At 52.1% G+C, this 15,718-nt stretch overlaps 1 protein-coding gene across 5 annotated transcripts in view; it reads left to right on the top strand.

Annotated features, from left to right (window-relative positions):
* The first annotated feature begins 558 nt into the window (after positions 1-558).
* Positions 559-15,718, top strand: part of CDIP1 (cell death inducing p53 target 1) — a 28,140-nt gene continuing 12,980 nt past the window's right edge. The window contains exons 1-2 of one of the 5 annotated variants that reach the window (XM_055365173.2): positions 930-1,077; positions 6,294-6,329. The gene's annotated coding sequence lies outside the window, so the exon portion shown is untranslated. Of the gene's footprint in view, positions 712-899; positions 1,078-6,293; positions 6,330-15,718 lie in introns of those variants that run through there. The other 4 variants (XM_055365174.2, XM_019011804.4, XM_019011805.4 and 1 more) reach the window with 4 other exon arrangements.

The following is a 15,718-nucleotide window of genomic DNA, read 5'->3' as shown; positions in this document are numbered from 1 at the left end:
TGAGCTGGGCCCTAAACTATAATTTCTAATCTTGTAGCTAACGTGTTAGTCTTACAAAGGAAGCCTGGTTCTCAGGCAAGAAGGGGGTTTGTTTTGGGAAAGGGCTGTTAACTATCTTTGTTTCAATATTAAACTATAAACTAAGTTGCTCCCAAAGTTAGTTCGCCTATGCCTAGGAATGAACAAGGACAACCTGGAGGTTAGAAGCAAGATGGAGTGGGTTACGTCAGCTCTCTTTCACTGTCATAATTTTCTGTTGTAATTTTTGCAAAGGCAGTTTCAAGCGCAGGGACAGTGACCGTGTGGTTCAAGGTTTTATGTAATGCACCTCCCAAACTCAATAAATATTAGTCGCATAAAGGAAAAAATGCAGCCCTGGAGGAAGATGCCCTGCCCTGTTGCTGGCATGAGTGAAGAGGAGGCGCTCACAGGGAGGGTTCTTTCCCTATTCTCCAGCCTCGTGTACATTGGGCAAACAGGCCCCGACCATCCCACGTGCTCAGCCCCAGCTCCAGGCCAAATCGCCTCCGCTCCCACTGACGTCATCACGGCGCATCACATGCCTCCCGAGACCCCACCCCCCCACCGTGACGTCCCGGGCCTCGGCCCTGGTCCAAAGTCTACCCGCCTCCTTGTGACAGAAGTGCGACTGCCAGCTGCTGAGGCGTTCGGTCCTGCTGTTGCGGCCGCTGCCCCAGGGCTGCGGGGACGGTGAGTCGACTGGACGCATTCGGAGACGGCTTCGCGCGGGAGCCCTCCTCCCCGGGGGAAGGGTCTGGGCGCCAGCTCCCCTAAGGTCGCGGCGTGACCTCGGACCGTGGCGCCCCCTCCCCGCCCCCGCCCGCGGCGCCTGGGCGGTGCATGCCGGGCACCGTAGTCCCCAGCCTCTCAGAGCGGGCTGTGGGGGGGCGACCGGGCGGACTACAAGTCCTAGAAGCCTCTGGGCGGTGCGGCGGGTTGGGGGGTTTCGTTGTGCGCGCAAAGCCGCGCGGGGCTGAGGGTCTTGTTCTGCCGGCGCCTGTCCGGACCCGGGCCCCTCTCCGCTTTCGGACGGCCTCGGGCACCGGGCTTCTGGAGGTAAAGCGGGGCCGGCGGTTGGGGCGCGGCATGGCGGGGCCCGTCCTCCCCTCAGGGCGCTGCCGAGACCTAGCGCGGCCCTGGGGATGTCGAAGCCGCTGCGGTGGCGGGGCCCGGGCGGGCGCCCCGCTGTGTGCCGCGGGGTTGTGCGCCCGGAATGGCAGCCTGCTCGCCCGCACGTTTTTCCGTCAGGGAAGGTTGTGGAAATTGCCATCTCCGTCGCCCTGCAAGGGGCGAGACGGGGAGGGGAGGGGCGGGAGTTGTTTTCTCAAGGAAAGGGGATCGAGGAGGAGCCCCGTGGCCGAGCCAGCCCCTGCCGAGCCCCGCGGGTGACCTTGGCCGTCCCGGAGCCCAGCAGTGTCCTGCACCCGCGCCCGGCTCGCCGACGTGTGGAGTCGGGATGTGGTGCTCGGCCGCGCATCCCCGGCGGAGATGGCGACGGCCTGGCCTAGCTTTGGGCTGGGAGTCGCGCCTTCGAGGACCTTGGCTTAGCGAGTTCCTTGGGGGGCTTCTCAACAGGCGTTAGGTGAGGTGGGGCGAGCGGCTGTGAGTTCCTCCAAAGGTGGGCTCAAGATCCTCTGCGTCAGAACCACCTGGGGCTCTTGGGAAACGGGCAGATTCCTGGGGCCCACCCCAGGTGTTGCGATGCTGTAGTTCCGTCGCGCTGCCCAGGAATCTGCATTTAGTAGGCTCCCCAGATCATTCCCGAGCGCAGCTGGGGCTGAGAACCTGTCCCAGTGAGGGGGATGGCGGGCCCGGGGGCAGGGACGTTCCATAGTGTTTCTGCCAGTTTCTTCTGTATTCTGGGGCCTGATGCTGGGCGGGGCGGTGCCTGGGCAAGTTACTGCTCTCCTGGGTTCTTTGCTGCTTCCCTTGGGGCCGATCTAGGTAGAACTGGGTGGAGGGAGGCGTGCCAGCTCTGCCTTGCCCTCTGCCCTTAATCGGAAAGGTTATGCCCAGTCACTTGCCAGTCTCAGAAGACTCCCCCTCTACACATTCAGTTACGAAAAACGTGAAACATACAAAAGTTGAAGGAATTTTACAGTGAACACCCACAGACCACCACCTAGAATGTAGAGTTAACACTTTATTGTATTTCATCACATATTTGTCCAACCAGCAGTCCCTCTTGTTTTTTGGGTCAAAGTAAGTTGCAGATATCAGTGCCTTTCCCTCCCAAATAAGCATGCATATCATTAATTAGAGTCTTAGAATTGTTGTTTATTGGGTTTGACTTTTTTATCTTCTTAATGGTTTTTACCTTAATGGAAGCCCTGGGTATTTAGAAATCCGTCTCTCACCCTTGAGAATTTGAAGGAGTTCGGAGGTTTTCCACAGGATGGGAGAACCAGGGAAGAGCTTTACAGGTTCTCTTACAAAGGTTCATTTATTTATTTAGAGCCAGGGTCTTGCTCTGTGGCCCCGTCTGGAGTGCAGCGGTGCCGTCACGTTCACTGCAGCCTTGAATTCCTGGGCTCCAGCGATCCTCCTGAGTACCTGGAACTAGAGGCATGCCCCACCATGCCCGGCTAATTTTTTTTTTTTGTAGAGATGGCATGTCATTATTTTGCCCAGGTGGTCTCTAACTCCTGGGCTCAAGTGATCCTCTTGCCTCATCCTCCCAAAGTGCTGGGATTACAGGCAGGAGCTACCGTGCCCAACTTCTTACAAGGATTTAAGAGCAGCCAGCCGTGGTTCTAGAATCACCATAAGAGCAGAACATTGACTGTGTGATGTAAAGTAATACCTCAGGGAACAAAATTGTTTTGAGAAGGAGCTAACGGAATGCGTCCCGAAGGCCAGCTTGCCCCAGCAGATCAAGTTGGCAATAATTGAAGCTAGTCATCAGCTTGCAGTTCCATGTCGGCTCTTTACACTGTAAGCTTGTCCAGGTTGAACCTACCAGTTCAGTGTGTGTTTTCTAAGGTCTAGGGGAACTGGGGTGTGTAGTGCAATTGAGCTCATGGTGTTGATGGACTAGAGGCCGTGGCTTTGAGACCCTTGGGCCCAGGTACTTTGTTCCTTAGCCACAAACACCAGCCCTTCACCCTACTCAGTTGCCTGAGTGGGAGAGAAAAGATAGGCCCTGTGAAAATTTGTCTCCACTTTGAGGAACATGGTTCCAAGGGCAAGGACATGTTTTTACTCATAGATGACACAGGGAAATATGGCAGTTAAAGTTGTGGCATTTTATAGCATGTCACTGTCCTGTAGGTGGAGGAAGTGCTGGTGAGAAGGTGGCAGGCAGGGAGAGCTCTGCAGAGGACCTTGGCGCTCCATGGGGAGGATGGAGAGAGAGAGCCAGGCTGGCAGTGGTGACAGGAGGTTCCCTTTCCCCCACGAGGGGACTTGGAAATAGATTACTCAAAATGGAAATGTGCCCCTTTCTAGGATCCCACAAAAAGTTTCTGTTTCTGTCTCTGCCTAGTCAGGAGTCTCCCAGCCACAGTCTCTGTGGGAGGTGGTAAAGGCTACCTTGCAATACAGTGCAGCAGAGGTGGGGGCGCCTAGGGCCTGGGCCAGAACCTCCCCATGCCCAGAGGGCTGTCCACTCTTGGAGACACTGGTCTGGTGGCTCCTGAACCCGTGGGCCTGATGGCCCCAGTCACCACTTCTCCTACTCTGTGAGTCATCAGGCAGTGGTCCATGACGTTGGTGGTGTCCTGGGACCAGGGCTGCCTAGATGTGGAGACCTCTCTGTCACGTTGAAGCTGTGTGACAGACAGGCCTTGCTGGCCGCATCTGTGATAGGTGAAGAGCAGCACCCAGGCCACAGGAAGGCCTGCATCTGCTGTTAGTGCTGAAGAGATGAAGGGTCCCTGACGGCAGACAAAGCAAAACCAATACAGAGCCTGCAGTGCAGGGTGAGGGGGTCCAGCAGCATTCTGATTCTTTCCTTGAAAGCAGTTGTGATGCATTTTTGGTAATACTGGATCATTTTTCCAGAAAACATTTCTTGTCACCTTTTCAGTGCTCCTGATTTGTGGGTGAGACCTGGCTTGGTCTGTACATTGAGTGATTCAGTACCATCGATTCTTACTGCAAGGAGGTGTAACGGGGGTTCAGTAAACACTGAGAGTCTTCCTGAGATGTAATTGTTCAATCAATGCTAATTAAGTCTGAATTCAGATCTAGTCCCAGTGTCTGGGTTTTTCCCCCAAGAAGGAAAAGAGGCCAAGACAGGTGGAAGTAGGTAGAGAAGAGTGCGAGAGTTGCCTTGGGAGGGTTTAGGGAGAATTTCAACCCGTATTACTTCAGGAAGAAAGCGAGCTTGGTTGTCACAATTCTGATTAACATGCAGGCCGGGTGCTGTGGCTCATGCCTGTAATCCCAGCACTTTAGGAGGCCAACGGGGGCCGATCACCTGAGGTTGGGAATTTGAGACCAGCCTGACCAACATGGAGAAACCCCGTCTCTACTAAAAATACAAAATTAGCCGGGTGTGGTGGTGCATGCTTGTAATCCCAGCTACTCCGGAGGCTGAGACAGGAGAATCACTTGAACCTGGCATGTGGAGGTTGCAGTGAGTCGAGATTGTACCACTGCACTTCAGCCTGGGTGACAGAGCAAGACTCTATCTCAAAAAATCAAACAAACAAAAACCAAAAAAAAAAACAAAACCATGCAAACAGCGGCCTCACAGGCTGGGGAAGCAGGAGGAAATGGGGTTCTTTGCAGTGTACCACCCTATGAACATGCGTTGTTCTCACCTGTCAGCCAGGGAGGTAGCAGCACAGTGGGACTTGGCCAGCTGAGGCAGCAGCCAGAGTGTCTAAGTGACTTGCCCATGGTTGCCAAATAATGGCAGAGAAGGGCCCATGGCTGGCCCTGAAACAGCAGGGGTGGCGGAAGAGCAGCTGAGGGAGACGTGGGCTCTCCCAGCCCCATTGTGATCACTGCATCACGGAGTTGACTGGAATTCAAGAAATGGTGTTTTTTCCTGTCTGGATATTTGGCTGTGAACGTAAGTACTTTCCTGAGGACGCAGTGGAGTCTATCTCGGCTGCGGCTGTGTTCTCACCCTGGGCAGTGGCCTTTGGGTTAAGAATGGCACAGAAGGGGCTGGGTGCGGTGGCTCGTGCCTGTAATCCCAGCACTTTGGGAGGCTGAGGTGGGTGGATCATTTGAGGTCAGGAGTTCGAGACCAGCCTGGCCAACATGGTGAAACCCCGCCTCTACTAAAAATACAAAAATTAACCAGGCGTGGGGGCAGGTGCCTGTAATTCCAGCTACTCAGGAGGCTGAGGCAGGAGAATTGCTTGAACTCGGGAGTTGGGGGTTGCAGCCAGCCGAGATCGCACCACTGGACTCCAGCCTGGGTGACAGAGTGAGACTGTTTCAAAATAAACAAAAAAGAGTGGCACAGGAGGTCCACTTAGGTCAACCCCAAACCTGTGCACTCATTTCTTCAACACACATGGACCAGGCGCCAAGCAGGGCCCAACAATACAAGTGGGAGAGTCCCAGGATTCTTGAGGGGAGATAAGACAAGGGACAGAGAATCCCCTGGCAGCAGAATCCTCAGGAAGGCCCAGGTTTGCAGGGAAGTGGGGTGTGGGCGTGTTTGGAGGCCGGGGAAAGAGTACAGGGGTGGGCTTGGGAAGGGTGGGGGCGAGATAGTTTGGAGGAGTGTGAGTTACGATCCGGTGGTAGATCTGGGATATGGTCCAAGTCCAGACTCTTCCCTGTCACCCTTGACTGTTAGATGAGATAGTGGATCTGAGGGCATTTGAACCATGGAGTTAGTAGGACTTGCTGACTGGTCATGGTTTAAGGGGACGAGAAAGGTCTGGAGCGCCTCTCAGCCATCCAGTTTGGCAATGGGAGTGAAGTGAACAGAAGGGTCCGCTGGCTGGAGAGCAGAGTTTCTGCCTAGAGCAGCAGCCAAGCTGCAGCCCATCCACCCACTAACCTATGTTTCACAGGCTGCCCGGTGCCCTGGAGAAACTGGCCCCAAGGTCTGACCCTGCCCTGCAGGAGCTATGGGTCTGACTGGGAGATGGCCCTGATCACAACTTTCTAATTCTGCATGTTATGAGTGACTCCATTGCCCTAGACCCAGAATTCCCTGGCCACCTCCCTGCAGGGCTGTGAAGCCCATGACAGGCCTCACCTTTTCTCTGCTGGAGCACCTGCTGTCACAGAGGCAACAGCTCCTGCTGGGCTTGCCTGTGTATTTTTTATAAGTTCTTCTCAAGTGTCACTTGTCTTGCCAGGTGGATCTGCAGCTCCCTGAGGGCAGGGGCCATGAGGTGAGTGACCTCCATGGAGGGTCTGATGAGTCTTTTCAAACAGGTAGTCACTTAAACAAAAAAGAGAGGAACTTGGATGGTGATGGCTCTGCTGAGTGAAACGGCCTCATCCTTGAACCTGAAGAGTCCTGCCCTGTTCCGGGGAGAAGGCCTCAAGTGACCACTTCTCAGGTCTCAGATTCCCCAGGCATTTTGTGTCACCTGACCTCAGGCCTTAGTTTCTGTCCCCAGCATGGTCAAGCTCAGGTTCTGTGGTGTGTGTTTAGCTGCTTTGCAGGGAGAGTGGCCACACCATGACGCATTTCTCTGTGGCCCCAGTAAAACTGGCCAAAAAGGAACTATACCTGCTGGAGGTGGTAGCCGATTGCTCTCAGGCTCCCCAGCTCTAGGAGCCACCTACTTGATGTCAGAACTTTGGAGAACTGGATTAGTATGGCAGGTGAGTGCGGAAAATGGAGAGTCGTGGGGCGACATGATTTCCCAAGCTCTCTGCAAGCCTCTCGGCTTATCAGGGTAAAAGTGGGCATCCTGCTGTGGCCAGAGGACCCGGCTCACCCATCCTCCAACACGGAGTGTTCCCTGCTCAGTGGAGCTGTCCCTGGTGACAACTGCAGCCCTGCGGCACCCCTTCCTTGTTCTTCCTTCTTCCATGCCATGCTTTGTTCTGTGCCAGGCCCGATGTTTTATTTCTGTATTTTATGCCCTCTACTCAGCCCCCCACTGAAGCTGCCTGCCATTAAGACAGACGTTGATCTGCCATCTTCAGTGCCTGGGAAATGCCTCACACATAGTGTGTGGTCCATACTTATTGGTTGAATAAAATGATACACCATGCCTGCATTTCAGCCGTCTCATCTTCCTAAGAGCCAAGACGCAGGGACCGTGGTCTGCATGTGCTCCGTTGTTGCCTGAGTGTTGGGGGTGCTGTTCTGCATGCTGTGTTGAATTCTTCAGTACACATTCAGTGGGTTAGGTTCTAAAGTCAACTAGCAGAGCAAAGACCTCATAAGTCAAACTGTCCTCTAAAGTCCTTGAATTGCCTATTAGCTCAGAGGCACTCCCCCTGCCAGAGGCCCAGCGGGGCCTGAGGAAACAGCACGTTCTGTGTCCCATTTCCCTCCCCAGGGAAAGCAGGGGACTGGGCACCGCCACTTCAGCTTTTTGTCCTGGGTACCATGAAATCTATGTAAATGGAACGCATGTGAAGGAACTGCACTGTGTGAGCTGCACCGTGTGAAGCACTTTATTGGGAGTGTGAGATCCCACTCAAGTGTATTTTGAAAACCGTTTCTGGAGAATGTGTGAGAAAAGAAACAGGGCTGACAGTGATGTGGAAGGAGAGAGTCAGGACAGCTGAGGTCCTGTCTTGGCTCTGTCATCTCCAGGCAGCTGGGGTGCCCATGGGCAGCCACTTCTCTCCTCGGAGACCGCTCCCCAGTCTGTGCCACTGCTTGCTCGCCCACCGTCATCTCCAGCACTTCACAGGACACCTGTCTTCCATGGGTGCTTAGTAAACATTTAAGACAGAAATGAATGGCAGCTTAGACTTGGACCCAGTCATCTCTGATGGCCTTGCAACCTCCAAAAGGTGTTCTCTGGCCAGGAGCAGACACTCACACCTATAATCCTAGCACTTTGGGAGGCTGAGGCAGAAGGATCCCTTGAGGTCAGGAGTTTGAGACCATGGCAAACATGGCGAAACCCCGTCTCTAAAAATACAAAAAAAAAGGCCGGGCACAGTGCCTCACACCTGTAATCCCAGCACTTTGGGAGGCCGAGGTAGGCGGATCACGAGGTCGGGAGATCGAGACCATCCTGGCTAACACGGTGAAACCCCATCTCTACTAAAAATACAAAAAACTAGCTGGGTGTGGTGGCGGGCGCCTGTAGTCCCAGCTACTTGGGAGGCTGAGGCATGAGAATTGCGTGAACCTGGGAGGTGGAGGTTGCAGTGAGCCGAGATCACGCCACTGCACTCCAGCCTGGTCTCTGATGTCTGAGTCATAGAGAAATATATACATGGCCAAGCAGATGGCAATCCCAATCATGACGTGAGCTCCTGTTTTCCCAAGCTTCCAGAATAAGTCTTCTGTCCCAGCCAGCATGAGTGAACTCAGGGCCAGATGTTGACTTAGAGTTACAGGAACTTAGGCAGAAACTGCAATTACTTTTGTACCAACCTAATAAACTTCTATATACTATTTCTTTCTTTCTTTCTTTCTTTTTTTAGGCAGAGTCTTGCTTTGTTGCCCAGGTGGAGTTCAGTGGCGCACTCAGTTCACTGCAGCTTTGAACTCCTGGTCTCAAGTGATCCTCCTGCCTTGACTTCCCAAAGTGCTGAGATTACAGTCCTGAGCCACAGTGCCTGGCCTACTGTATACTATTTCTGTTTTTTTTGTTTTTTTTTGGTTTTTTTTTTTTGAGATGGAGTCTCGCTCTGTCGCCCAGGCTGGAGTGTACTGGCGCAATCTCGGCTCACTGCAAGCTCCACCTCCCGGGTTCAAGTGATTCTCCTGCCTCAGCCTCCCGAGTAGCTGGGATTACAGGCATGTGCCACCACGCCCAGCTAATTTTGTATTTCTAGTAGAGATGGGGTTTCTCCATGTTGGTCAGGCTGGTTTCGAACTCCTGACCTCAAGTGATCCGACTGCCTCAGCCTCCCAAAGTGCTGGGATTACAGGCGTGAGCCACTGCACCCAGTCTATATACTGTTTCATATAATGCAGTGTAAACTACTAATTCAGTTTGTTTCACACCCAACCAATGTAAGTGAATTCTTAGGGTCAGATGCCAACTAAGAGTGATAGAAACTCAGTTAAATTTCCATATGCTATATACCGTTGCCTCTAATGTAGTGTAAAATACAAATTAGATTCCCACTCTCAGTTCCTAGAGCGCTTTCTTCACCCAGCAGAAATGTCTTCAAAATAATTGAAAGAATGCCCTGTAACATGAGAGATCTAAATGTCGCAGGGATGAGCCACTGTCCTCACTGTTCTGAGGGAAAATTGCTGGAGGGGGAGCTTTTGTGTACAGGTATGTATGGTGACTGACACATTTGGAGGAAGAAAGCCTAGAGGTTTGCTTTTCCACATCCCACCCCGACCCACGGAATAGGGGGACTCAGGCAAGACCTGGCCGCAGTTAGAGCCCAGCTCCCTGGCTAAGGAGGGCCAGGAGACATTTGTGTCTGGATTAAGACTCTTCCACCTGGGTGGCCATGAGTGGCCACATGTCTTGACTGCACTTAATGGCCTGGTGCTTTTTTGTAGGTTGCAATGGTGTGTCTTGATCTCACCCAACAGACAGCTGATTGAATAGAGTCAACCCAAGACTGTCCATTTTGTGTCTGCTCGGTACAGGCAGACAGAAGGATTTTTTTTAAGGGCTCCATTTTGAGCACTTAAGTGATGGTTCTTTAGGTTCATGCTGTTTCTAAAATTAGTCAGCCTTGTAGATACCAAGGCCTGCCTGTGGGACAGGTGCAGATGACTTGTTTATTCACTTGTGGTTGAGCTGTGTCTGATTTTTTCCTTTTGCTCTGCATTTCCCCTCCTGTCTGTGCTTCCTTCATTTTCTCTGCCAGCAGGAGAGCATGCAGGAACAAGCTCTTGAGCAGCGTTCTGCCTGGGAGGTAGTTCAGAGTCCTGGCGAGATCACTGGGCCGAGTTGGGAGGCCGGGGCTGTGTCCTCAGCATGGGCTCCATCACTCTCGTTTTTATTATGCATCCAATGGGGACTTTCTTACCAGCCCTCTTTGGTCAGGTGACCTCCTGCTGGGTCTCCTGGCGGGGTCTCCTAGACTAGCAGGACTGTGAGGTCGTTACATTCCAACTTTACAGATCTAAACTTTCCATTTGCCTGGAGTACCGGGAGGTGATTTGGCAGAACTGACTCATTTGACGAAACTCATGGGAGACCTATGGCCGTAAGGGGCTGGCTTTGGAGAGGAGGCCACTAGCCAGTCCAGGCCTCTGGCTTGCTCTGCAGAGCATTTTCTCCTGTAGGTGAAATTAGATTATAGTCTGAGGTGTGTTTCTGGATTGAGGAGGAGTATATATATATATTTTTGAGATGGAGTTTCGCTCTTGTTGCCCAGCCTGGAGTACAATGATGCGACCTCAGCTTACTGCAACCTCTGCCTCCTGGGTTCAAGTAATTCTCTTGCCTCAGCCTCCCAAGTAGCTGGAATTACAGGCATGCGCCACCATGCCTGGCTAAGTTTTGTATTTTTAGTAGAGATGGGGTTTCACCATGTTGGCCAGGCTGGTCTCGAACTCCTGACCTCAGGTGATCTGCCTGCATCAGCCTCCCAAAGTGCTGGGATTACAGGTGTGAGCCACCGCGGCCAGCCTTTTTTTTTTTTTTTTTTCTTTTTTTTTGAGACAGGGTTCTTCCCCACTGTTATCCATGCTAGAGTGCAGCGGTGCAATCATGGCTTACTGCAGCCTCCACCTCCTGGGTTGAGTGTTCCTCCCTCTTCAGCCCCCCAAGTAGCTGGGATTATAGGCGTGAGCCACTGTGTCTGACTTATAATGAGCATTTTGAGGAAGGAGTCATGTAAAGGTGCTGCCTACCATTAAAAAACTAGAAACTCCACATCAATAGAAAGTTTCTGTATGTGTACTTACATATAAACAAATCCCCTAAACTCTTACTGCCCAGAAAAACTGTTAATATGTGGTATGGATGAGTGCAGTGGCTCATGCCTGTAATCCCAGCTCTTAGAGAGGCAGAGGCGGGAGGATAGCTTGAGCTCAGGAGTTCGAGACCTGCCTGGGCAATATATCGGGACGCTGTTCTCCACAAAAAGGAAAAAACAAAGACAAAAAATGTGTTACGTATGTAAATACATCTCAAGAAGAATCACACTGTGCTACTGCTTTTTTATTCTTCACTCACCGCTATATTAAAACCATTTTTCTATGTCAATAAAAATCTATATCATTGGCCAGGCACGGTGGCTCATGCTTGTAATCCCAGCACTTTGAGAGGCCAAGGTGGGCAAAATCACCTGAGGTCAGGAGTTCGACACCAGCCTGGCCAACATGGTGAAACCCCATCTCTACTAAAATACAAAAATTAGCCAGGCGTAATGGCGGGTGCGTGTAATCCTTGTTATTCAGGAGGCTGAGGCAGGAGAATTACTTGAACCCGGGAGGCGGAGGTCGCAGTGAGCCTAGACTGCACCATTGCATTCCAGCCTGGGCAACAAGAGCGAGACTCCATCTCAAAAAAACAAAAACAAAACTATATCATTTTTTAGGGGCTGAATACAGTTACATTATATAGCTAATCACATGCATGTAACCAGTTCCATTTTCTTGAACATCAAGACAGTGGTGCATATAAACATCTTTGCCTGTGAATCTGTGTTCACATGTCCATTTACCTCTAGAACGAATACCTTGAAGTGGAATTGAGTCCATAAGAGTGTACAGGTAGCAAGGCTGTCCAGAAAAGTTGTACTGGTCCACTATGCTGTGGCCCCGTGCTGTGGACGGAGTGTCACCAAGTGAGAGTGGTTTGCCAGGAGGTTTGACTAAAATTCAGCATGATATAAATTGCACAGTAATTGTCATCATCATAGTTCCTAGAGGCCTTAGTACTTTTAGGTTTAGAACCATTCTTTGAGTCTTGTCTGCCTTTTGATTTTGCTTCTGCTTAAGAGCAACAGTGTCACCGGGTGCGGTGGCACTTGCCTGTAATCCCAGCACTTCGGGAGGCCAAGGCAGGTGGATCACGAGATCATGAGATCGAGACCACCCTGGCTAACACGGTGAAACCCCGTCTCTACTAAAAATACAAAAAATTACCCAGGTGTGTTGGCGGGCGCCTGTAGTCCCAGCTACTCGGGAGGCTGAGGCAGGAGAATGGTGTGAACCCAGGAGGCGGAGCTTGCAGTGAGCTGAGATCTCGCCACTGCACTCCAGCCTGGGCGACAGTGCGAGACTCCGTCTAAAAAAAAAAAAAAGCAACAGTGTCTTCTTTTTTCTTGTGTACTTCCTCTCTCAGGCTCCTGTGGCAGGCCCTCAGTGGTGTGCTCTTCACCCATGGCCTCTCCCGTGCCTCATCACAATTCTTGATAAGGGGCTGCTCCTACCGCCATATCACAGATGAAAAAAAATCTGAGACTGGAGAGTCAGGTGGCAGGGCAGGGTAGTTGGCGTGGGGCCTGATGCCTGTGCCCCACTCGGTGCAAGATTCTGCCCCTGCAGCTCTGCCTGCGACACAAGGCTCATGCTTCTGTTGGAGGGCGCAGTGGTGTTTGGGGCCATGGGGTTGGGCTGATGTCTTTTTTATTTTATTTTTATTTTATTTTTTATTTTATTTTTATTTATCTTTTTTTTTTGAGAGGGAGTCTCGCTTTGTTGCCCAAGCTGGAGTGTAGTGGCGCGATCTCAGCTCACTGCAAGCTCTGCCTCCCGGGTTTGCGCCATTCTCCTGCCTCAGCCTCCTGAGTAGATGGGACTGCAGGCGCCCGCCACCATGCCTGACTAATTTTTTTGTATTTTTAGTAGAGACAGGGTTTCACCACGTTAGCCAGGATGGCCTCAATCTCCTGATCTGTGATCCGCCTGCCTTGGCCTCCCAAAGTGCTGGGATTACAGGTGTGAGCCACCGTGACCGGCTATTTTTTATATTTTGAGACAGATTCTCAGACTGTTGCCCAGGCTGGAGTGCGACGGTGTGATCTCGGCTCACTGCAACCTCCACCTCCCGGGTTCAAGTAATTCTCCTGCCTCAGCCTCCCAAGTAGCTGGGATTACAGGCAGATGCCATCATGCCCAGCTAATTTTTGTATTTTTTGTACAGAGTTTCACCATGTTGGCCAGCCTGGTCTTGAACTTCTGGCCTCGTGATCCGCCCACCTCTGCCTCCCAAAGTGCCGTAATTACAGGCATGAGCCACCGTGCCTGGCTAGGCTGGTGTCTTATTTCCGCTGAGACTCATCATGGTCGAGGAGGAGCATGTAGGGTTGGGTGGGAGGAGAGCCGGCAGATGGGAAAACCAGATCTGTTTTCTGGTCCTTTCTGTGACTTAAGTTGAGCTTGTTTTGAAGTGTTCAGAATTCCCAAGGCATCAGATACACCCATCTTCAAATTTAAAAATAAATAAATGGTTCAGAGCCACCCGCGATGTTATCTGAGGGAGGGACTGTCTCGTCCTGCCTCCATCAGGACAATGGGAAATGGGCCATGTTCAGGATTTTCCAGGCCTGCCTGTGCTAGAACTTGGCAGCCGAGGACAACGGTCCCAGAGAAGGGGACACATTGGCAACCTCCCTGAGTTTTGGGAGGGCTCAGCCTCACTAGAGGCTGCTCTGCAACTGAGTGGACCTTTGTGGAGGGCCTCCTCTTTCCTGCTCATCACCCAGCGTTGGGAATAGGGTCCCTCTGGTCAGCTGCGAAAGGCCACAGGGAGTCCTGGCCTGGTCCCACATGGACTTGGGTGGCTGGATTAGCCCCAGGTTTGGATAGGGCATGGTAGAGAGGGGAGTGGAGAGGGTTTGGGGCCCAGGAGCAGTCTCACAGCAGGGGCTCCCTTTTGAGCACCTCCTCACTTGGAGCACTTCCTTCGTGTCCCTGTGCTGGGCACCTGCATCCAAACAGTGCATGCTCTATTAACGTTCACTGCACACCATCGTCCTCCTCAGCTCTTCCTTGAGCCAGTGCTCATGCTGAAATGAGCACTGGAGTTGCAGAAGAATGTGTCCTCGCTCCAAGGCAACCAGCTGCACTTCTCTCGGGGCCTGTTTTAACTATGGAAGCATCTGCTCCAGCCTTCCCGCCAGGGAGTATTCCCCATGCCTTGGCCTCTGTACTGGCTGAGGCTGTGTCGTGTGACCTAAAGAAAGCCATGATCCTTTTGATCATGGATCACTTGAAGAGAACTTGTGTTCCTTCAGACCTAAGGAACTGTAGAGATATATTTTTGTGGCGGAGGGGGGATGGAGTCTCACTCTGTCGCCCAGGCTAGAGTGCATTGGCGTGACATAGCTCTTTGTAGCCTAGAATCCCTGGGCTAGAACAGTCCTCCCGCCTCAGCCTCCCAAGTAGCTGGGACCACAGATGTCTATCACCATACCTGGCTAATTTTATTTTTTTGTAGAGATGGGATCTTGTTATGTTGCCCAGGCTGGTCTTGAACTCCTAGCTTTAAGCACTCCTCCCACCTTGGCATCGAAAGTGCTGGAATTACAGGTGTGAGCCACTGCACCTGTCTATGCTGTGTATTTGTAATGACACTTGTTAATACTTAACCTGAAATTAATTTACCAATAATTAACCAGCAAACCAAGTTTTATTACTCATGTGGAAGATGTGGGAGGTGGTCAGTTAGTGGCTGGTGTGGTGTCCCATGGCTGTCCTAGGCACTGGCCTCCATCCCAAGGCCCTCATGGTGAAGCACAGCTACTGGAGCCATGGCATCCACCTTCCAGGTGGCAGATGGGAGGAAGGCAGGAAAGATGAAGGGCCTGGCTCCGGGCTGAGTCGGCTTGCCCTGAGTGCCTTCTTATGATCTGGACACTTCTGCTTACAGCTCATCAGCCAAAGCTTTGTCACTCTAAGAAAGCTCGGGGACCCTCTTGGTTGATGGACTTGCCCTGAGTGAAAGTGGAGTTCTGTATTCAAGAATGGGGGAGAGAGTGGATTTGGGTGCAGCTGGCAATCTCCAGTCTGTACTTCATTAGGTGGAACAGTGCTGTTTGCGATCTTGTTATTCTGCCTTCTTCCTTTGCAGTGTGATGTGGAGGAACACAGCACAGCTCTGTATGGGTGGTGGTATCTGCGTAGTCATTCATGGAAGGTGTCTCCAGCAATACAGCCTGGACATTTACATGTGGGGTTTTGTTCAGCCTTCCAGGAACCTCATTTTGCACGTGGGGAAACTGAGGTTCAGAGAGGTTGAGGAATTTGTCTAGGGCTGCAGGCCATCAGCGGCGAGGCGGGGTCCCAGGGAGACCTGTGCTCTCCCAATGTTCTAGTGACAGTCAAGCAAAGAAGGCCGCTGTCTTTGTTTCCAAGTGCCACAGTGCAACAAGGCTGAATGGTGCTGGAGGTCTCCTGGGGAAGCCTAAAGCCTGAGGAGAAGGGCTTGGGACAGTGCCCAGCTGGCCTTGTCATCCTTGTCCTGGAGATCTGGGGTATTTGAGCTCTGGAACAACCCCTGTGGCTGGGTCGCTGTGAGGGCCCCGGGCTGCCATCTGGCCACCCTCAGGGGCACATCCCTCCTTCCTTAGGCCTTGTGTACTCACTGTTCCCTCTGCTGTCCCCATCCCTCCCTTTGCCTGCTGGTCTCATTAACTCTTCCGCCACCTCCTCCCAGGTTTGCTTGAAGAGATGGTGTTAGAGCTCCAGAACGGCGATCTTGCTGTCCTTCTACTG

This window comes from Gorilla gorilla, chromosome 18 (genome assembly GCF_029281585.2).
Source record: "Gorilla gorilla gorilla isolate KB3781 chromosome 18, NHGRI_mGorGor1-v2.1_pri, whole genome shotgun sequence".
NCBI lineage: Eukaryota > Metazoa > Chordata > Mammalia > Primates > Hominidae > Gorilla > Gorilla gorilla.
The sequence above is the reverse complement of the archived record's forward strand: the minus strand, read 5'-3'. Positions and strand labels throughout refer to the sequence as shown.